The 22679-nt window shown below is 37.9% G+C and overlaps 2 long non-coding RNA genes across 5 annotated transcripts in view; one reads left to right on the forward strand and one right to left on the reverse strand.

Annotated features, from left to right (window-relative positions):
- Positions 1-21193, forward strand: part of LOC103346282 (uncharacterized) — a 69119-nt gene extending 47926 nt beyond the window's left edge. For 2 of the 4 annotated variants that reach the window (XR_011383768.1, XR_011383765.1), the window contains exons 2-4: positions 12688-12771; positions 14515-14587; positions 16860-21193. This is a non-coding gene — a long non-coding RNA (uncharacterized lncRNA). Of the gene's footprint in view, positions 1-12687; positions 12772-14350; positions 14588-16859 lie in introns of all 4 variants that reach the window. The other 2 variants (XR_011383767.1, XR_011383766.1) reach the window with 2 other exon arrangements.
- LOC138846305 (uncharacterized) overlaps positions 1-22679 on the reverse strand; it is a 561128-nt gene that overhangs the window by 471703 nt on the left and 66746 nt on the right. The gene's annotated exons all lie outside the window — the stretch shown is intronic.

Consider the following 22679-nt stretch of genomic DNA (forward strand, 5'->3'; position numbering starts at 1 on the left):
GATGAAATGAGAAAAGAGTTAGCAAAGCTAAAAGAAGAACTTATTGATATAATCAGGCAGGAACTGAGCAAGCAAATACTACATAGAGAAACAACCTATGGAGAGATAGGACTTTAGTCAGGAGAAAAACTATTCCTACGAACAAATGTTAACAACACACCAGCCTACATATTGTGAGCTGAAAGAACAAAGTAGAGACAGAAGGAGGGAAAAACCAACATATTCTGAAAGCCTTCAGACAGTATGACTGGTAACAAGCTAGTTCCATCCTAGTTTGCTGCTTTTTTTTAACCTTTACAATAGGATGGAAAAGAGTTGGATAAGACCTCCACCAAGTAAGATCATCGTGCATTGAAATATTTTCATGTGAAGATAAAATTGCACATTTCCCACAATCCATTGGTAAATAAAGAGAAGAAAGACTTAAGAAAGTTTTTTTTTTAAAGAGAATAATGTTGGGGCCGGTGTTGTGGCACAGCAGGTTAATGCCCTGGCCTGAAGCACTGGCATCCCATATGTGTTATGGCTCCAGACCTGGCTACTCCACTTCTGATCCCGCTCTCTGAGGTATCCTAGGAAAGCAGTAGAAGATGGCCCAAGTCCTTGGGCCCCTGCATCCATGTGGGAGAACTGGAAGAAGCATCTGGTTCCTGGCTTTGGATCGGCACAGCTGTGCCCATTGCGGTCAATTGAGTTAAACATTGGATGGAAGATCTCTCTCTCGCTCTCTCTCTCTCTCTCTCTCTCTTTCTGCCTTTCCTCTCTCTGTGACTCTGACTTTCACATAAATTAATAAATATTTTAAAAAAAGAGAATACTGTTACTGATGAATTTAGCAAATTATGCTATTGCATTGTAAATGTTTCTCTCAGGTTTGTCTTCCTATCGTGTTTGATTTTCATGAATAATTAAGATCAGCCCTATGTAGGTTAACATTATAAAATGCGGAGCAAACAATAAGATGTGCTTTTGAAGGATGATGTTCATAATGAACTATATTAAAAGTGATTTGTCCAGCTTGAGGAATTTTAGAATGCTAGGAGGTCTCTGAAGTAAGCCTTCATGCAATTTTGTAGATTAAAACATAAATTTCATCCAGAATTTAAAGATTCCGATGCTTTCCTAAATTGTTACAATGCTTTACCAAATCTATGACTTCTACATAACACAAAACAGTGGTCAAGAGTAGATTTACTGTAGTTTTCAACCTTTTTTAGACTTACTCATGTGGACATTTTTATAATGTAATTACAACCATGACAAATTGAGCTTTTTAAATTGTAGGCAGTAATGCATGCCATACTAACATCTAGTGGCCTTTTCAAGGCCTAGTCCCAGGGAAAACATTTTGTAGAATATAAGAGAATGAGAGGAAGGGAAGGAATAATTTTTTATTTAATTTATGCACTTTCACAATTACCTGCATGAATAATAATGAGGAATATTTTGCGAGTTGAATTGGTAAACATGTTAATGAAACCAAGTACTTTATCTTTTACATCATGTCTTCACTTCTCTGTATTGTAACGGCTAATTTCAATGTTCTGAAAAATAATCCTGAATGTCATGTGAGCCATAGCTTGTCATGGAACTCAAAAAGTTTGATCACTGAATTTGGCAGCTACTCTTACCTAGGTGCCCCTGCAGTTACACAGGTATTCAGGTGTTCTGACTATGAAGCTGCTTTTGAATTTCATTATGTTAAAATGCAAAAATAAAAATAATTATGGCAGCAATGAAGGTTACAGAAATCTTTAGAAAAAGGGAAACCAATGAAGATATCTGCAGTTTTCTTTTAGTGAATTAAAGGAAAACTTAGGTGATTGGAAAAAGGAATTAGATTCTCTGCTTACCACCCTATGTGTGCATGTGTGTGCATGTGCTGTGTGTATGTATTTTACTCCTTCTTGTCTTTGGAACTGGTAGGAATAAAATAGAGGAGAGAGCCCTGTATGTTGTAATGATAGCTTTCTGGAAAATCTAGGAAATGAGAAATTCTCCAGACTTCCCATCTTGATTTATGCTTGACTTGTTATGTGACATATTTGCATAGAAATCTTTGATTATCTGAAATTTTACTAAAATGTTGAAGATTTATTATAGTCACTGTTGAATTGATCTTTATTCATTACTTTGTGCCCTTCTTTGTCTCTTTTAACAATTTTTGTGTTAAGATCTATTTTGTCTGACATTAGGATAGCTATACCTGCTCTTTTTTGCATTATTTTAATTTGGAATATATTTTCCTTCTTTTCACTTTCAGTCGGTGTGTATATTTGTTGGTGAGGTGTGTTTCCAATAGGCAGCAAATAGGCAGGCCTTTTTTAAATACATTGAACCAGTTTATATGTTTTAATTTGAGAATTTAGGCTACTTACATTTAAGGTTCCTAATGCTAAAGAACAACTTGGCCCTGCTATTTTTCCATAAATATTCCTGTTGTTTGCTTTCTATTTCCTTTGTACTTTTACTGGGGGAATTTCTGCCTTCATATTCTTTCATAATGATGACTATCTTTCTGTGTTTTGTGTGTAGCGCACCCTTAGCATGTTTTGTAAAGCTGGATGAGTGGTGACAAATTCTTTCAATTTCTGTTTGTTATAGAAGGTCTTTTATTCACCTTCATTCATATATGAGAGCTTTGCAGTGTACAGTACTCTGGTATTTTTTTCTAAGTGTTTCTTTTCTTATTACTTGTACTATGTCTGTTCTCTCATATCCTGTGGAGTCTGATGAAAATTCAGCTAATTCTAGTAGGAGATCCTCTGAAAGTAATCTGGTGTTTCTCTCATTCACATTTTTGAATCTTTTATGTTTTACTATGGAAAGTTTGACTGCAATGTGTCATTGTGAAAATCTTCCTGGTCACGTCTATTAGGTGTTCTATGTGCTTTGGACATCCCTTTCTTTATCCAAATTATGAAATTTTCTTTAATTATTTCAGGAAATAGTCTTTCTAATCTTTTCTTTGTACTCACCTTCAGGAAGTCCTAAGACCTGTATGTTGGGTGATTTGATAGCATTCCATAAATCTCCTACACTTTTATACTTTTTCTAACTTCCTCTTTCTTTTTTTTAATGTTACTTTACTGAAAAATTTCCAAAGGTTTTTATTCTAGATTGGATATTCTTTATTCTGCCTCACCATGTCTGTTAATGCTTTCCACTGTACTTTTTATTTATATATTTAATTCTTAATTTGTGAGATTTCATTTTGATTTCCCTTCTAAATCTCAATTTCATGGGAAAACTTTTTATTCCTGTCATGTATATATTTCTTTACTTTGTGAATTTCCTTCTGAATACTTCGGAGTATTCCTGTGATTAACCTTTTATATTCTGGTTCAGGCATTTTATCAATCTCTTCATCTTCACATTCTAATATAAAAGTGTTGGGATCCTTTGGGGAGTCATGTTGTCTTCCTTATTCTTTTTTAAAGATTTTATTTATTTGAGAGGTATAACTACAGACAGAAAGAGGGCAACACAGATAGAAAGGTCTTTCATCTGTTGGTTCACTATGTGAATGGCTACTATGGTCAATACTGAACCAATCCAAAACCAGGAACCAGGAACCTCTTCCACATCTCCTATACAGGTGCATGGGTCCAAACTCGGGCCATCTCACACTGTTTTTCTAGGCTACAAGCAGCAACCTGGATCAGAAGAGTAGCTGGGGCATAAACTGGTGCCCTTATCGGCCGCTGGCGAAGGATTAGCCTACTATGCTACAGCATTGGTGCCAACTTCCTTATTCTTGTTTCTTTAATTTCTGCACTTATTTTTAGGCATTTTTGAAGATAATTGTTGGTTTTTACCTCTGATTGTTTTTAGCTTTGAACTCTGCCTCTCTGTTTAGTTGGGTTTCTGCTGTTTCAGTGAGTACCCAGGGAATGTGTGCTGGGTGTGTCCAGGGAGTCAGTGTTAAAGGGTGGTTGGAGTATCCAGGGTGACTTTCAATTTGGGCATTGTAGATCTCTTGTTAACAGAAAGGGGAGTATTCTTATCTCTGTAATCACACCCTCATTTCCTCCTTTCCAATGTGACCAATGCCCAGGTGTTAGCCCTCAGTGTGTGCAGTGCTCATCTGCACTTTCACATGAACTGCAAAAACAAACTGTGCAGTCCTCAATGTGAGCACATATACCACTGCAGTGACCCACCCCAGGCAGGCAGGGAGCTCTGAGCACGTGATGGCCCTGAGAACCAGGTACCCCCTGCACCCTCTCAGCACACAAGACTCACACAGTCATGAGGTGTGAGCACAAGAGCCAACACAGCTGCTACCTGCTTTTGTCCAAAAGTATGCCCTCCCTTTCTCATCTGGTTGCCAGGCACCATGGTGGGGAATGGGGGAGAGAAGTGTCCCTTTTCTTCAATTCAGTGAGCAGGCTTCCTAATCCCCTCTGGGCTCTAGACTGAACTCAACGACAGTATAGCCCTCTAGGCTGTCCCTCATTCTAAACCACCAGTGTCACAGTCTGCTGCAGTCTGATCTCACCTTGCTCTCCAAGCTGGCACTTTCTCTTGCTCTCCAAGCTGGCACTTTCTCTTGCTCTCCAAGCTGGCACTTTCTCTGGCATTTTTCTCTGCTGCTGGGGTCATGTGTTGTGTCCATGCTCATTGCTGCATATCTGCACCTTCCACACAGATCCAAAAAGTCTCTTCTGCAGAATCTTCAATGCAGTTTTTCCTCCAACTTTTCCTTGGGTATACACTGTCTCTCTTTTTACTATTTTCTTTTCTTTTTTGTTTATTTGACAGGTAGAGTTATAGACAGTGAGAGAGAGACAGAGAGAAAGGTCTTCCCTCAGTTAATTCACTCCCCAAATGGCTGCTATTGCTGGCACTGCACTGATCTGAAGCCAGGAGCCAGGTGCTTCTTCCCGGTCTCCCACACAGGTGCAGGCACCCAAGCACTTGGGCCATCCTCCACTGCTCTTCTGGGCCACAGCAGAGAGCTGGACTGGAAGAGAAGCAACCAGGACTAGAACCCGGCACCCATATGGGATGCTGGTGCCACAGGCAGAGGATTAACCAAGTGAGCCACAGTGCCAGCCCCTATATATTTTTTTATTTTTCTTTTTTTTACAGGCAGAATTAGACAGAGAGAGAAAGAGAAAGGTCTTTTTTCTGTTGGTTCACCCTCCAAGTGGCTGCTACAGCTGACACGCTGTGCTGATCCAAATCCAGGAGCCAAGCACTTCCTCCTGGTCTCCCATGTGGGTGCAGGGCCCAACGACCTGGGCCATCCTCCACTGCACTCCTGGGCCACAGCAGAGAGCTGGACTGGAAGAGGAGCAACCGGGACAGAATCTGGCACCCCAAAACCAGCCCCTATTTTTACTATTTTCCCATAGCCTAGAGTAGCTTGCCCTTCCCCTATTCTACCCCCCTGGGAACCCAGAATTTCTTGGAAGGTTGATCTGGTGCTGGTGAATTATTTTTTTTGCTTATCTGGGAGATCCCTTATTTCTTATTTACTTCTTAAGGATAGCTTTGCTGGTTATATTCTCAGCTGGAAGATTTTTTTCAGACATTGAATACATCCTCCCACTCTCTTCTGGCCTGTAGGGTTTTGGCTAAGTTTTATGTTAGTCTAACTGGTTTTTCTTTTTTCGTAATTTGACACTTTACTGTCTTAAGGATTCTCTACTTGTCTTTATCTTTTACAATGTGACTACAATATTCCTTGGAGAAGATCGTTTTGGTTTAGTCTTCTTAGGGACTTTTCTTCTTCCTGTATCCTGCTATCCATGTCTATTTCAAGACCTGGGAAATTTGCAACTACTATTTCATTTTATACTTTCTCAGTGTCTTTTGCTCCTCATTCAGGAATCATTATCATATGAATATTTGGCCATTTAAACCGTTAAACCTGTGTTTCACATAAACTTTGTTCATTCTTTTAAATTATTTTCTCTCTATTTTTGTGTGACTGGGCTACTTCCAAAGTCTTGGCCAGATAAGAAATCCTTTCTTCCTTGATGTATTCTGCTTTGTAAACTCTCAATCATATTTTTTATTTCACCGATTGAAGTTTTCATTTCCAGTATCTCTATTTTGTTGTTCTTAATGATTTCTACCTCTTTCATGAAATTTTCATTCATGTCATGCATTGCTCTGTTCATTTCTCTTGCATCACATGGAGCTTCCTTACAATCCCTACTTTGAGTTCTAGTTCTGGCATTTCATTGATTTTCCTTAGATGAGAATCTAATTCTGGAAAACTCTTGTGTTCGTTTGGAGTCTGCTGTGTGTCCTGCTTCCCCCACAGGATCATTCTCTCCCTTTTGATTCTATCTTTCATTATTTGCTTATACTGGTCTTATTTGTGTAATCTCTTCGACACTTACCCTATCTTTTTGATCAGTTGTGTATTTATACTTATCACTTTACCAAGTGTACTGGCATTGGTACTTGCCTCCTTGGTAAAAAGTATACTGCTGTTGGTCTAGTATTATGCCATAGAGGGTTAAATAGCTGCCTGTGACAATATCCCATGTGGATGCCAGTCCAAGTATCAGCTGCTCTTTTCTGTTCTAGCTCATTGCTAATGAACCTGGGAAAGCAGAAAATGGCCCAAGTAATTGGGCCCCTGTGCTCATGTGGGAGACTCACTTAAAGCTCTTGACTCCTCTGTATTTGGACTGGCCAGCAATAGCTCTTGCAGCAGTTTGGGGACTGCACCAGCAGATGGAAGCTCTGTCTCTCTGCTTCCCCCTTCTCTCTTTGTAAATGTCTTTCAAGTAAATTAATAAATATTTAATAAGGCTACCATGTGATGTTATAATCACCTGTCATATCATAACCGTCATGTCATACACCATTGTTTTCCATAATCAATTGTGAGGTCAGAACTGTGATGTCATAATAAATTGTGATATAAACCATTTTTTTATTAAAACCATTATGATGTTACAATCAATTGGTTCATGATAAACCCACCATTGTGAAATTATAAACCTACAACAGTGATGTCATAATCAATTCTTTCATTAACCTGTCATTGTTCCAAGATGACCAATTGTGACATCAACTGTGATACCAAATTAGTTGTCATATCATAAACCACCACTGTTATGTCATAAATCTACCATTGTGATGTTGTAAATCAACTATTGTTTTGTCATAATTATGTTTTCATAAATCGTGATTGTGATGTGATAAGCCAAAACTGTGATGTCATAATAAATTGTGAGGTCCTAAAAATCATTGTGATGGCCTAATTGTGACATATTTAAAACTAACATTATGCCAAAAACAGCATAGTGATGTCATCATCATTAAGACATTGTGATGTTAACATCAATTATAATGTCGTTTAAAACCATTGTGATACTATAAATCTGTATTGTGATATCATAATCAATTATGAAGCCATAAAAATCACTGTGATATCTTAAACCTACCATTATGACCCCATAATCAATTGTGATACCATAAAACAGTATTATCTGGTCATAAGTGTGTTGTCATGAAAACAGTTGCTATCATAAACCAGTATTGTCATGCCATAAACCAACTATTGTGATGTTTTAAAACATTGTGTTTACATAATCAATTATGGTGTCATAAAACATCACTGTGATATTGTAAATACATGATTGTATAATAAATTAATGATGTCATAAAACAGTCAGCTGGAGGCAGACCATGCATTTGTGTTTAGAAGTGTTGCTATGCTATTGTTGTTCTTAACATAGAATTTGGAACTTGGGGAGCTTTCCTATTCTCATTTTGAGAGGACACCCTTTGGTGCACTTACAGTGTTAGCACTGAGTTGTGGAGGCAGCAAAAAGCCAGTGGGGAGGAACCTGTTGACCCGTGTTTTGTGTACTAGAAAAGCATGATTTCTGTAGAAATTCACCACATAATAGGGACAATTAAGAAGAATTACATCTTGGGAAGATTCCAAGATGACATAATAGGGAACGAATACTGTACTAGGCTATGGAAAAATCTCAAGAAAAAAAGCACAGGGAGTGCACTCTCAGGGGAGAATTAGAAAATCCACACTAGGAATTCTACAAAGGAAGTATAATGCCATGGACCTATATGGAAGGTGTGGACACAGCACAAACATGGACACAACACAGGATGGCAGCAGCTGAGAGCAGGAGCAGGTGGAAGCTAGGAGGCAGAGGTGAGACCAGACTGCAGAAACCCTTGTTGGTCGACAGAGGGAGAAAACGGTGTGAGTTGGGACTGTAGCCCTAGAGGCAAGCAGTTACTAGTGGCTACTCACAGACTCAGTGGAAGTAAAGGGGGCACATTTATCTCACCCCATTTTCCCCATAATATGGCCTGCAGCCCAGCTGAGAAAGAAAATTTCAAAACATAAAAGGGAGAGAAGACATTAAAAATGGGAAATCTCCCATGTTCATGGATTGGAAGGATCAATATCATTAAAATATGCATACTACTAAAAGAAATGTATAGATTCAATGCTATCCCAATAAAAATGCTATCCCAATAAAAATGCCAATGACATTTTTCTCAGATCCAAAAAAAGCCTGCTAAAATTCATATGGAAACACAAGAGATCTCAAATAGCTAAAGCAATCTTATACAGCAAAAACAAAGCCAGGGCAACACAATACCAAATTTCAAGACATACTACAGGGGCTGGCACCGCGGCTCACTAGGCTAATCCTCTGCCTGTGGGTACCAGTTCTGCCCGGGTTGCTTCTCTTCCAGTCCAGCTCTCTGCTGTGGCCCAGGAAAGCAGTGGAGGATGGCTCAAGTGCTTGGGCCCTGCACCAGCATGGGGGACCAGGAGGAAGCACCTGGCTCCTGGCTTCAAATCAGCACAGCGCACCAGCCGTAGTGGCCATTTGGGGGGTGAACCAATGGAAGGAAGACCTCTCTCTCTCTCTCTCTCTCTCTCTCTCACTGTCTAACTCTGCCTGTCAAACAAACAAACAAAAAGACATACTACAAGACAATTATAATCAAAACAGCCTGGTACTGGTACAAAAATAGATGGATAGACCAGTGGAACAGAATAGAAACTCAAGAAATCAATCCAAAATCTACAACCATCTTATCTTTCACAAAGAAACTAAAATCAATCCCTGAAATGAGGACAGTCTGTTCAATAAATGGTGTTGGAAAACTGGATCTCTGCTTTCAGAAGTATGAAATTAGACTCCTATCTTACCCTTTACCCAAAAATCCACTCAAAATTGACCATACACCTCAATCTATGACCTGATAGCATCAAATTACTACAGAACATTCTGGAATTCTATGAGAGGTTGTAATAGGCAAAAACTTCTTGGAAAAGTCAGAAGCACAGGCCATCAAAGCCAAAATTATAAAATGGGATTACATCCAGCTAAGGAGTTTCTTCACTGCCAAAGAAATACTCAGCAAAGTGAACAGGCAACTGACAGAGTGGGAGAAAATATTTGCAAACTATGCAGCTGATAAAGGGTTAATACCTGGAATGTATACAGAACTTAAAAAATTCAACAATAGCAAAACAAACAATCCAGTTAAGACATCTACAGAGGACTTGAACAGCCATTTTTCAAGAGAGGAAATTAGGATGGCAACAGACACTTGAAAAAAATGGTCAGATCACTAGTAATCAGAAAAATCTCAAACAAAACCACAAGTGAAGTCTACTTCACTCCAGTGAGAATTGCTCTCATACAGAAGTCAACAAACAACAAATGATGGTGAGAATGTGGGGGAAAAGTTACCTTGTTCCACTGTTAATGGGAATGTGCAGCCACTGTAGAAGACAATGTGGAGATACCTCAGAAATCTGAATATAAACCTACCATATGTTCTAGCCACCCCACTTGGGAATTTACCCAACTGAAAATAATTCAGCATATGAGTTATCTGTACCCCATATTTGTTGCAGCACAATTCACAATGGCTAAGATATGGAATCCACCCAGGTGTCCATCAATGGATGCCTGAATAAATAAATTATAGATATACTTTTGAGTACTACTCAGCTCCAGAAAAGAGAAATCCATAAAATAGCAAAATCTTTTGCAACAAAATGGACACCACTGGAAACCATTATACTTACATAAATAAGCCAGTCCCAAAAAGACAGATACCAAAGGTTTTCCCTGATCTGAGGTAATTAATATAGTACCTAAAATGAAATGTGTTGGAGTGAAATGGACATTTTGAGTTTCAATGATTGTTTACAGCCCTTGTCTCTTCTGTTGAGGAACAGTGATTTTTTCTTCATATTATTTGTTGATCTCTTATAGTCTAGTGTTAACTTCATGATCATTCAGCAGGCTGAAAATCAGTCTTTGTCATAATTAAGAGCAGGAATGGGAGAGGCAGGTGGAAGAAGGTTTGCAGAATGGGCAAGAGGGAGGGTTGAGTGGAAACTATCACTATGTTCCTACACTGTATATAATATAAAATACATGAAAAGTGTATAACTGTAATAAAATTTTTAAAAACTAGAAAAGGATAAGAAGACAGACTAAGAAGATGAAGGGGGGAAGGAAGAAGAAGGGGAAGGGGAAGGAGAAGGGCTTCGACATCTTGGAGTACTATGGGGCACTAGCAGACCACACAGCTCCCAGGAAATGCAGAGAGGAAGATTGTATGATGGAAGAACAGCAGCAGGGCTGTCTGCTGTAGGCAAGGGGAAATAGTATTTTAAAAGTGGAGAAAGGCATTCTCAGGGGAGAGTTGGAAAACCACAATGGAGATTCTGTTGAAGGAGGAGAGGTGTTGTAGATCTGTGTGGAAGGTGCAGAGGCACATCAAACAGCACAGACACAAAAAATGATCCCAGAAGCCATGAGCTGGAGAAAGTATCAGCTTTGCAGAATAATGTGAATTCAGACTGAAGTGGCCTGTGACACTGGTGATATAGCCACAATGAGAGCTTAGAGGACGGCACTGTCTTTGAGTCCAGACTAGAGCCCTGAAGGGAACAGGGCGCCTGCTCACTGAGACAAAAAAGAAAAGGGGCCTCTCTCTCACCATACCCCCCCAACAATGGCATTTGGCCACTGATGAGAGAGTTTGGGCACCATTTTGATGTAAGTATGTGGTAGTTGCTGTAGGTTTTGCGTGTGCACCGAGGACGGTTACCATCTTGTCAGCAGAGGCAACTGCAGTGTCTCAGGTGCAACTGGTGGGGAACATTGCCATCTTGTCAGTAGAGACAAACACAACAGCTTCTGTGCATGAACCCAGAAATGGGTGGGGAGGAGCCATTCTGACATTAATACTGGCTGCAGACACTTGTATGTGACCAGCATGATTGCGAAATGAGTATAGCTGCAGACAGCAGGTATTGTGCACACATATGATTCAGGGATTTTACTAGGGGGAAAACCCACGTTCTCCACAGACTTTGATTCTGGCTGAGGGGATTAAAAAGGCACTGGACAACCACATACAACTGTGAGGTGCCCCCAACCTCTCAACATAACAGGCTCTGGGCCTCAGGGGCTCAAACTGCCTAGGTGGCAGCGGGCTCTGGGAACATCTCAGCCTCCCTGTGGACATGACAAGCTAGGGGGTGGAGTGCTTCCTTGGCACTCTATGACTGTGGGAGTCCTGACTGCTGAGACTGTGAGAATTCTGACTGCATGAGAAGGCTCAGGGTGTAGCTGGGTCTCTGAGCAATCACATTGTGCAGATCCACATGCTCAGAGTTCCCTGACTGCCTGGGGTATGCCACTGCAGCAGGATCCATGTTCACAGTGAAGACTACACAGATCTCTTGTGCAGTTAATGCAAAAGTGTAGATGAGTGCTGCATTCACTGAGGGTTAACACTCAGGCATTGCTCACCTTGTAAGGGAAAAGCTGAAGATTATGTCAACAGTGACCATACCTCCCTTATGTTAACAAGAGATCAAACACACCCAACCTGTGTATCACCCAGGATACTCATCCCACCGTGCAGCATTGACCAGAGCTCTCTGGCCACACCCAGCACAAGCTTCTCATTAACATTGCAAGAGCAGATACTCCACTGAGCCACAGAGGTATTGTTCAGAGAAAAGCAATCAGAGGAAAAAAAAACAAATATCTCCACAAATGCCTAAAAATAAATGCAAAAATTCAAGAAACAAGATTAAGAAAGACAACATGACACCCTCTAAGGAGCCCATAAACACTTCAGTATTAGATTATGAAGATGAAGAGACTGATAGAATTTCTCAAATGGAATTCACAAGATTAATAGGATTACTCATAAATGATAGGGAGGAAATCCATGATTTAAGAAACCCATACAAGAAGAATGAAAATTTTCTCATGAAATGAGGATTTTAAAGAGAAATCAAAATAAATTATTAGAAATAAAGAACTAATTGTGAAATAAGAAAATTGGGAAACAGAATTGATAAGGCAAAAGAAAGAATGTCTAACCTAGAAGACAAATCTTAGGAAATTTTTCAATCAGACCAAAAACAAAAAAGGAAGATATTAGAAAAATTAAAAACAGTATTGAAGATTTATGGGATCCTATCTGGAGTCACTGTGATTAATTCCATGTCTTTAGTAAGATTTATCTCCTTTGAGTCAACCTGATAAATTACAGCTGTGTATATTATTCAGATTAATTATATCTGTTTTGGGGATCTCTAAATATTGGTGGGTTTCAACAGCTTTTGGAATGTATCTGTTACTGACTACATTATTGAAATGCAATATATTATAACTCAGATTTCTTTTTATATAGTCATTTTGGATTAGAGAACTCCTACAATAAGTTCTCTTGTGAATATGAAGAGGTGGATGCTATGTTTCATAATGCTGATGAGAGGTAAATATTTAAATAGAACTTCTGATACATGAAGGCATAGCAGCATCAATAGGAAAATGACAATTTGCATTATTTTCCCAGGCATCTTGAAACTCAACATTTGAATTATTTTGCATAACCTTAAAAATATGGTGAGGGATCTTTTTTATCATTACTGCTTTATTTCTGAAACCAATGCTTCCTCCATCCCTGCTAAGTGCTTATCTTGCAAAAATCATCCATACTTGCTCCTATTAACTGAAATATTTCATGAAAATCAGTATCTTAGGTTTACTGCCTTGCATATAGTTCCTTACCCATCTTCTACTGTCCCTAAAATATGACCGTGAGAAGCCTTGCTCTTTGTAGCATCAGCTGTTCTCCCATGTTGCTCTGTATTTCTTTGCATCTTATCATCAGAATAAAACATTTATTTTTCTTGATAATGGAACATGTCACTGTACTCTCTCACAGAGAAACACATTCCAAAGCAATGACCCCACCTCTTGGATGCTAGTTTTGTTTCTAAATCAAAGATGCCACCTAGGGCGATTACTGACGCCATAAACAAGAGTGTCAATTTGTTAAGTCCACAACAGGAGTCACTGTGCACTTACTCCTCATGTAGGATCTCTGTCCTTAATGTGTTGTCCAATGTGAATTAATGCTATAACTAGTACTCAAACAGTATTTTACACTTTGTGTTTCTGTGTGGGTGCAAGCTGTTGAAATCTTTACTTAATATATATTAAATTGATCTTCTGTATATAAAGATAATTGAAAATGAATCTTGATGTGAATGGAATGGGAGAGGGAGCGGGAGATGGGAGGGTTGCAGGCGGGAAGGAAGTTACGGGGGGGAGGAGCCACTGTAATCCATAAGCTGTACTTTGGAAATTTATATTTGTTAAATAAAAGTTCAAAAAACAAAATAAAATAAAATAAAATAAAAAGATGCCATTTTATTTTCATTTTTCTTCTATCCTTGAATCTGGTTATAACACTGGGAAAATAAAATATGTTCTGGGATCCATTTCCACCTTTCTCCATAAATTCAGCATCTGGATCCCATCATTCCTCACCATGCTCTTTGTGTCTACGACTGCTCCTAAATTTGTGGGACCGGCAATCTATATTTCCATGAGAAATAATACCAGCTACAAAGAACAGAATGTATCAGTGCTAGAACCAAACAGACCAGAACATTAGTGAAATTTCCTATTGACAGCTTAGAGAAATCATTAACAACAGTGCTGAAGTCTTAATAGTTTGGAATAATTTGGATAGAAAGAACTTAATATTTGTTTAATGCTTTTGTATTTCAGGTAATAAGTAATAGGCTTTAGATAGCAGTGTTAAATGTTTGGGCCTTAGATTAAGACTGCCTAAGCTCTGCCATTTACTACTTGTATGGACTCAAAAAAGCACCCAAATTTCAATCTTCATTTGTTATAAAAGACAACAGTACAATTTACCTTAAAATCATATTATGAGTATGAAATAAGGTAACACCCATGAATCACTACATGTATTGTCTGGGACATAGCAGATGAGGACTAATTACTGTTATTTTTTTCATTATTTGCTCTAAAAACCCAAGAAAATAAAAATAATGCTCAGTAAAGTAATGGACCTTGCAGAAAGAGCTAGCTACAACTACTAACTCAGAGACCAAGATCGTTAACTTGTCATCTGTTTTCAAAGACTGTTCTCTTCACTATAAACTATCTAACAAAAACATCACCTGTGCAATGACTCTTGCAGAATACGAGAGGTTTTTCAAAAGTTCGTGGAAAATGTGCGTTATCAAAATGGCTTCACACATTTTTGTACCAAGGTAAATCTAGCTTCTTATTCCATTCTTCATAAACTCTTTGCAGTTACTTTTTATCTTTTTTCCATAAACCCCATTCTTAAGTGAATGACCTTGAAAATATGTTCCTAATTCTACCAGCTCCATCAGCCAGAATCAGAAGTGCCAACCAATTCCTATTTTATTTCCCTTTCTGCTACAATCAATTCCTATTTCTCTACATGTGTCCTCCTGAACCTGTGTGTTCCAATGTTCCTTGAATACAGTCATGATTATATTAAGCACCAGGCATAACCTTATTAAAGGAAAAAGAACCTAGACAGGCGAGGTCTATCTGAACTGTACAGGTTGTGCCTTTAATCACCTGTATTGTGAGAAACCCACAGTCAGGTTCTCAACCTAATTGCTTACCACTCATGTCTTTTGAGTGTGTATTCCTGCTTTTCTGTGTTGTGCTTCTTCTTTTCTCAAATGCAAAGAAAACAGATTCTCCACCATGGACCATTACAGTCATTTCAGAGATAAAATACCCACGTGGAATGTTCCACAGCTCATCACTGATCCTATGATAAATGCTGCGTTCCCTTATCACATTTTATTAGTAAATCCCTGCTTATACATCCTATTCTCAACTCAAATCTGCACCAACTTTCTTACCTCAACCCAATTACCACCTTTTGCACATTACTAAAATTGGTGAGCATCTATTATCATTGTACATGGAAAGCCTAGCTTTAAAGCTAGGAAGAACTGTCTTCAAACTCTAAAGTTTGAATTTGTAAACCATATGTTCTTAAATTGTGTAAAAATCAATGACTTGCTGTACTAAGCAAGTGAAAATTATATAATGTAAGATACATAAAGTATCTAGTAAGTGCCTCTCATGGAGTCTGTATTTTACAATGCCTTCCACTATTGAAGATAATGCACAACTGTTTTGCTTGGCACATACTCCCTTTTTGGGTCTTTAATTTGGTTAGATATTTTAATAGTGATAGTTACAATTTATTTTGCTTAGCATTATGTGGAAAATTTAGAATCTCTCATGTTGTTGTTGCCTAGAGTTCTGTTTTCTCCTTACTGTGGCATGCCCTCATCCTAACACTTCCTGAGCTAGTGTTAAACTGACTCAGTAATCTCAAATTGCACTTCCAAACACAATGTATTGCTCACAATACATGATCCTCAGCATACTTTGTGTACGATCCCACAGCTAGATACTTGCCATCTAAGAAGAACACATGGGAACACAGCAGGCGTGTTACACACATAAATAGAGCGAGGCTCACCAGAAATCAGTATTTCCAGAACACTCAGTATTTTCTGATATTCATTTGGAGTTCTTAAAAAGATTTATTTATTTCAAATTCAGAGTTACAGAGAAAGGGAGAGATGTAAAGAGAGAGGTCTTGGGGCTGGAGCTGTGGCTCACTTGGTTGATCTTCCATTGGTAGCACCAGCATACCATGTGGGCACCGGTTCTAGTCCTGGTTGCTCCTCTTCCAGTCTAGCTCTCTGCTGTGGCCCGGGAAGGCAGTGGAGGATGGCCCAGGTGCTTGGGCCCTGCACCCACATGGGAGACCAGGAGGAGGCACCTGGCTCCTGTCTTCGGATTGGCGTAGCACGCTGGCTGTGGCAGCCATTTGGGGGGTGAACCAACAGAAGGAAGACCTCTCTCTCTGTCTGTCTCTCTCTCTCTCTCTCTGTCTAACTCTGCCTGTCAAATTAAAAAAAACTTGGAAAAAAACACATAAAGATCTTCCAGCTACTGGTTCACTCCTCAGATAGCTGCAACAGCCACAGCTGGGCCAGTCCAAAGGCAGGAGCCAGGAGCTTCTTCCAGGTCTCCCATGTGTTTAGAAGGGGCCCAAACACTTGGGCCATCTTCTGCTGCTTTTCCCACGCCATTAGTAGGGATTTGGATTAGAAGTGGAGCAGACAGGATACAAACTAGTGCCCATAGAGGATGCGAATATTGTAGGTGGCAGCTTTACCTGTAGCCCCTCAGATACCCATTTCTATTTTTGTGTAATTAAAAACATTCCTCTCACAAAAGCATTCAAAAATATTTACTAAAACTCTTTAACTGTATTGACTAAAATTTCTGCACCAGATTTTCACGTAAAGAACACATTCTGAACATTTCCAGAGGACACTGAATTTTTTAAACCCCTGACCTAAAAGACCATGCTTCCATTGAAACAATAAAGAGATATTTCATATTCCCTCTAAGTGTCTCTACATATTTTGATGTTCTCTTTTAACAAATGTTCTACATTCTTTATATCTGTTACAGGGAGCTGAGTACATTAAAGGAGAACAAAGGCCAATGACTTCAGTCTGAAATAATAGATGTCCTATAGACAGACATCAGTATTGTGGACGAAGTTGAAATAACCAGAGGCATGAATAAGCAAACGGTAAAAGGACAAACATTTGAATTGTTCTCAGATTTATATACACTGATTCAAAAACCTCCATTTCAAACTATTTAGATCATCCGTGGATCCTGGTAGGTATAACCACCAATGGGCCACTGGCTCCTTACATCGGATCTTCAGCTATGGCTCAGTCACCTAACCCTTCAGTTCTTAAGAGTGCAATATTACTCTTTCCTCTAGAATCCCACTCCTGAAGTAGGCAAGTTCTATTTATATGAACTAAATCAATTTTCCAACAAAATCATATTTCTTCTCTGATTTTTGCTTAATAAATGAATCAAAATAGATATGCAGATAAAATTTTAAAAAATCTGATCCCACAAATGTATGCTCCCATAAGAATTTACCTATATCTCATGGTGACTATCCTTTCTTCATCTCTTTATTTATATATATGATTTATAGTTAATACTTAGTTCTTGAGAATTTCATCATACTTCATATGATTAAATTGGAATGTCCATAATATTTTGATTATATATGCATATATAATATTCTAAACATTTATTGCTATACAGATTTTTGTAATTACTTTACAGACATTAACTAGTCTATAAGTGATATGAAAAAAGCAGGTAACATTAATTTGTTCAGCAGTAGAGAACAAGTTAAGTGCAGAAGAGTATAGTCCAGTAAGGCAGTTGCCAAAGTAATGACTCAGAAAGCATCACAGGGGTTCAAAGAAGAAATCAGCACTCTACTAGGTTTCAAGGGGTGGGTGGGACTGAAATCTCAAAGAGATAAAACGTAAGGGAAGAGTAGCTTTAGCAACCTGTGTAAGCACAGGGGAAATTCAGATTGTTTAGTACAGTTCGCTTTGTCCAAGAGTATCCCTATAACATATTTGAGACTGCTACGGTGGAAAAATCCATAGAGTACTTTGAACAACAGTGAATTTACTTTCTTATTGACAGGGAACATTTCTAAGCAAACTTCAGAAGTCATTATAGAATGTTTCCCATTATTATGTGTATAATGGGTGTGAGGTTGACTGACTATTGGCAGCCAGGATAAGGAAGTGTAAAGAAATGTGGTCTACACATCAGAGTCAGAAGATGACATAAAATGTGATGATGAACTAGGTGAACTCTGCTGTCTTACTTCGCTCACATTTTGATCTGTTAATACTTTTAAAATGTAGGGAAACCATCTCTTTCACGTCAGTTTTTAAAAGCCAACTTCAGGTCCTGTCATCATCAAGGTTTTTTTTTTTCTCCTTGCATTTAGCATAGAATGGTCCCTATGGATATCCTTCCTCTATATTCCTACAGAGTTCATTACAATTACACCGAATGTTAATAATATATTTTATTGATTTGTAAATGTTTGATAAATGTCATTTTCTCATATGGATTTTAGGTTTGTGGGTAGGTGTTTGTGCCTACTAAATCAGATACTACAGCATTAAATGTTTAAACATGCAACAGATTATATCTCTCTGATGAATGCATTGAAGATGGTCGCCTAAGGTTTATGAGAAGTATTTGCAAAAAGGACTCGGTGTCGAAGTTAGTATATTCACCTTGACGTTTTCTTTAAAAATATTCATTTATTTATTTGGCAAATTAGAGTTAAATAGAGAGAGGGAGACTTGGATAGGATCTTTCACCTGCTGATTCACTCCCCAGATGGCTGTAATAGCTAGGGCTGGCCCAGGAAGAAGCCAGGAGGTTTTTCTGAGTCTCCCTTGTGGGTACAGGGGCTCAAACATTGGCTTTTCCCCAGGCCATCAGCAAGGAGCTGGATTGTAAATGAAGAAGGCAGAACAAGAACCTGCACCCTTATGGGCTGCTGGCATCACAGACAGCGGCTCCACCTGCTACACCACAATGCCAGTCTCTCACCTTGCTTTTTAGGAGGATGAGCAATTAACATATGATTAAAATGCTTTATGTATAATTAGTATATTTAAAATACGTAACTTTAAAATGTCTGACCCCTTTAGTAAAAAATGCTATATTTAGAAACAATACAAAAACATTATCAAACTGAAAACTTGTTTAGTAGGAAACTGGTAAATCTAAAACATATTCTACTCTTAAGATCTTACGAGATGACATGTGAAATCACAGACATACTGATAACAAGTCAAAATCTATTCCTTACATGGATGAATCAATGTTAAACAAATCTTTCAGACAACCTTTCTCTTCTGAAGTTACTTACAGATACACAGTCTATCAAAGGTAAAGGTATTTTTAAATTATCAACTCAATAAAATGAGTAAAGAGGGTTACTACAGTCACTTGAAAAAAATCTAATTCTCTCCATGTCTCCACAATCTAATTGTATTATTTTATATAAACAATAAAAATGGCCAACTGAGATTCACCAACACATTTGTAGAAACAGTCTGTATTTATGAAGATTCAATATTTTGATGTTTTGAAACCAAATAACAATGTATCTGCAAAAATTGATTCCAGAAAGTGTAGCAATGACTTAATTTTCTTAAATGTCACTTTTCATAATTTAAGGATACTCAATGTCCCCTAATCCTATTTGATTAATAAAGGGTACTATTAAAAACATATATCACAGGTATAGTTTTGAGTTTTATAGCAGTTTAAAGCTGACTTTAACATTTGTCATAGATGAAAATGAAGTATTTCATCAGTTGTCAGTAAAAATCGTATTTCATGTATATTAAAATATGAATTGTTCCCTACTGTGAAAGTTTTACAGTTCTACAGTAATATTAACAAGAGTTTATGATCATATATAATGTGTTGATGTGAAGTATCACTTAGATCTGTCCTTTCCTGCTTCCCTGGGTTATCAAATTCCCTTTCCCATTTGAGTACTAAATGGGAAGTGCTGGACTTTTAGTTCACCCACTTGAGGAAAATGTGGGCTATTTTTTAAAATCTTAAATCAAAAACACCTATGCAAAGGGCAGTCTTTCTTAATCTTCACCCAGACTACTGAAGAGGACAAAAGGCTTCCTTCACAGAAAAGGAAAGAAAAGGAGGAAGAGAAAAGCAAAAAGCCAGGCAAATGGGGTGCCAAGGATAGACATCTAGGGAGCCTTAATTGGGGACTCTGAACTTGTTCTTGACAACTCCCCACAATATATAGGAATAACCCAAAGTAACAGAGACTGGTACCACGATCCCTACATGGAATCCTCCAACCAACAGAATCTCCAGACACATTCTAATGTCTTAGAACTGTTAGAAAATACCAGAGAGAGGGTAACAGAGATTGGCCTAGCAAGGGGTGGACATAGAGGATGCCTTATTCTTGTGGAACTGAGACTGCCTAGGAAGGAATTCCTTCTCTGAGCTTCTCAGAGACCCAGAAACCATGGAAAGATGCTAGGGCTTTCACTAGCTTGCCTCTCCATGCTGTCACTCCAGTCAGTTCTCCAGAAGAGGAAAAATCCTGGTCAAGTTTGGAGATGATCATGTATTGAAGATCTAGGGGAAAGTAGTCATTTCTCTGTAGAATTCCTGACTTCATGAGACTGGAGTCGATGACCAGTGTGACTTGGAATGAGCCATACAGCAGAGCATGAATAATTCTGCTTATTGTTTCAAAAACCCAGCTTCTCATTTTATTGTTCTTTTGTGATTCTTTTAGCTTCAATTTATTTCTGCTCTGAGCCTTCTTATTTCTCGCCTCCTGCTAATTTGCAGTTTGGCTTGTTCTTCTAAATTTCTGAAATGCATCATTAGATCATTTATTTGAGAAACTTCTCTTTCATATAAGCATTTAATGCTATAAGTTTACCTCTTAATATCTGGCTGTATCCCACAGGTTTTGATATGATCCAGAAATCACACTACTAAGTGTACACCAACAGACATGAACACATCATATCAAAGAGATTTCTGCACCACCATGTTTATAGGCTAACTCTTCACAATACTCAAAATACTGAATCAAACAAGGTGTCCATCATAAGAGGAATGAATAAAGAAATGTGATACACACACACACAAAAGGGAATATTATTCAGCTATAAAACATGATGAAATTCTATAATTTGTGTCAAAATGGATGCGACCAAAGGTCATCGTATTGAATGAAATAAGCTGCACACAGAAAGACAAACACTGCATGTTCTCTCCTGTAATGGGAGCTAAAATTAAAAGAAAGTATAAAAAAACAAAAACAGATAAATGCCAGTCTGTATTGTATTGTTGCAGATAAATATTATCAAATTATTTTATATCTTTGTCAAACCAATGGTAAAGAATGATGTAGTACTGTATATTTAATGATCTGTTTATGTAAAAAATTACTGTATATGAATGGAATGAATATCTTTTCATTTGATTATTGTTTATAGCCCTTGCCTACATTCCTGCTGAACTATGGTCCTTTCACTTCTAACTTATTGATCTGTGAATTTAGTGGATCATTAATCAGTAGATTACAGTTCTTCTTAGGAAGGAAGATGGAAGAATGGAGGGAAGGTGGGGAGGATGGAAGGAGGGAGGAGAAAGCAAGTATCTTTATATTTTTAGAATTGTATCTAAGAACTGCACTGAAACTGTTCTTTTCATATTACCATGAGAATTAAAAGGTCATGAAAAAGATGTTATCTGATCTGAGAATGGCATGCCTTTGAAAATGAGTAGCAGGATACAACCAGATTCAGAAAACAGATTGGGTGAAGATCCTGGTGGCCACAGCCAGGAGATAATTGGCTGCAAATAAAGACAGCCTCTGTTTGGTTTGTTTTCATTTTTCTTAGTCTTACACAGTGATTCTACTCAATCCCAGCCTTCCTAACTACACTCCCTTAGGAGACCTTGAACATTATTTTCGAAGTTTAGAGTCAGCAACCGTCATAAGGAGGAATAAAAACAGTTGAATTTTTCTAATCTCAGTTCTACATGAGCCTGTTTCAAACTGAAGCAATTGAAAACATTACCAGGGTTAACTGAATGTAGTGGATTGGGACAGAATCACTTGCAGATAACTTGCTACATGGGCAGAATGAAGCTTCAGACCCAGGAGTATTTCATGTAACTCATGTTTTACATTTATTTATATGACAGAAAATATTCAGTTATATTTGCTATTCAAATAAGTCACACTGCTTATAATCAGTTTATATACTGTTTATAATCAGCTGTTATTCCCTATTTCTATTGGAGGAAAAAACTTTTGGATCAGAAAATACTTTACAATTTAATGCATAATTCAGTTGGGGGATGAAAGATAATGGTTTCCTATCTATAGGTTCTAAAAATTGCAATAGAAAGAGAAAACTTATCTCAAGCACTAAATACTATTGCTTTCTTCTAGTCATTAGTTGAAGAGAAGTTCTCATGTATAAATGGATTGCTAACAGAACAGAGCATATAATCATTTTTTAAGTATATTAGTTTCATATGCATGACTATTTTAACCCTATATACATACTTGTGACTATTTGTCCATTCATGAAAGTTTGAATAGTTTGCCCTATCAACATCCTTAGTTTTACAGTTTTAAAATAGATGTCCCTTTATACTGGTGATTTATGCCTCTCCAACACAAAGAAAACAATTTATGCTATGTAAATTCCTGGAAACAATCATGCCATGTCTGCCATAGCAGTAGTGAAATTGTGAAGAGAAAGGACCATCCATCAACACTCAAAGTGCAACTGGAATAAGCCTTTTCTTCATCCTTCATGTTTCCTAAGTATATTAATAAGCAGGGTGTACCCATTTAAATTC

The sequence above is a fragment of the Oryctolagus cuniculus genome, chromosome 17 (genome assembly GCF_964237555.1).
Source record: "Oryctolagus cuniculus chromosome 17, mOryCun1.1, whole genome shotgun sequence".
Taxonomy (NCBI): Eukaryota; Metazoa; Chordata; class Mammalia; order Lagomorpha; family Leporidae; genus Oryctolagus; species Oryctolagus cuniculus.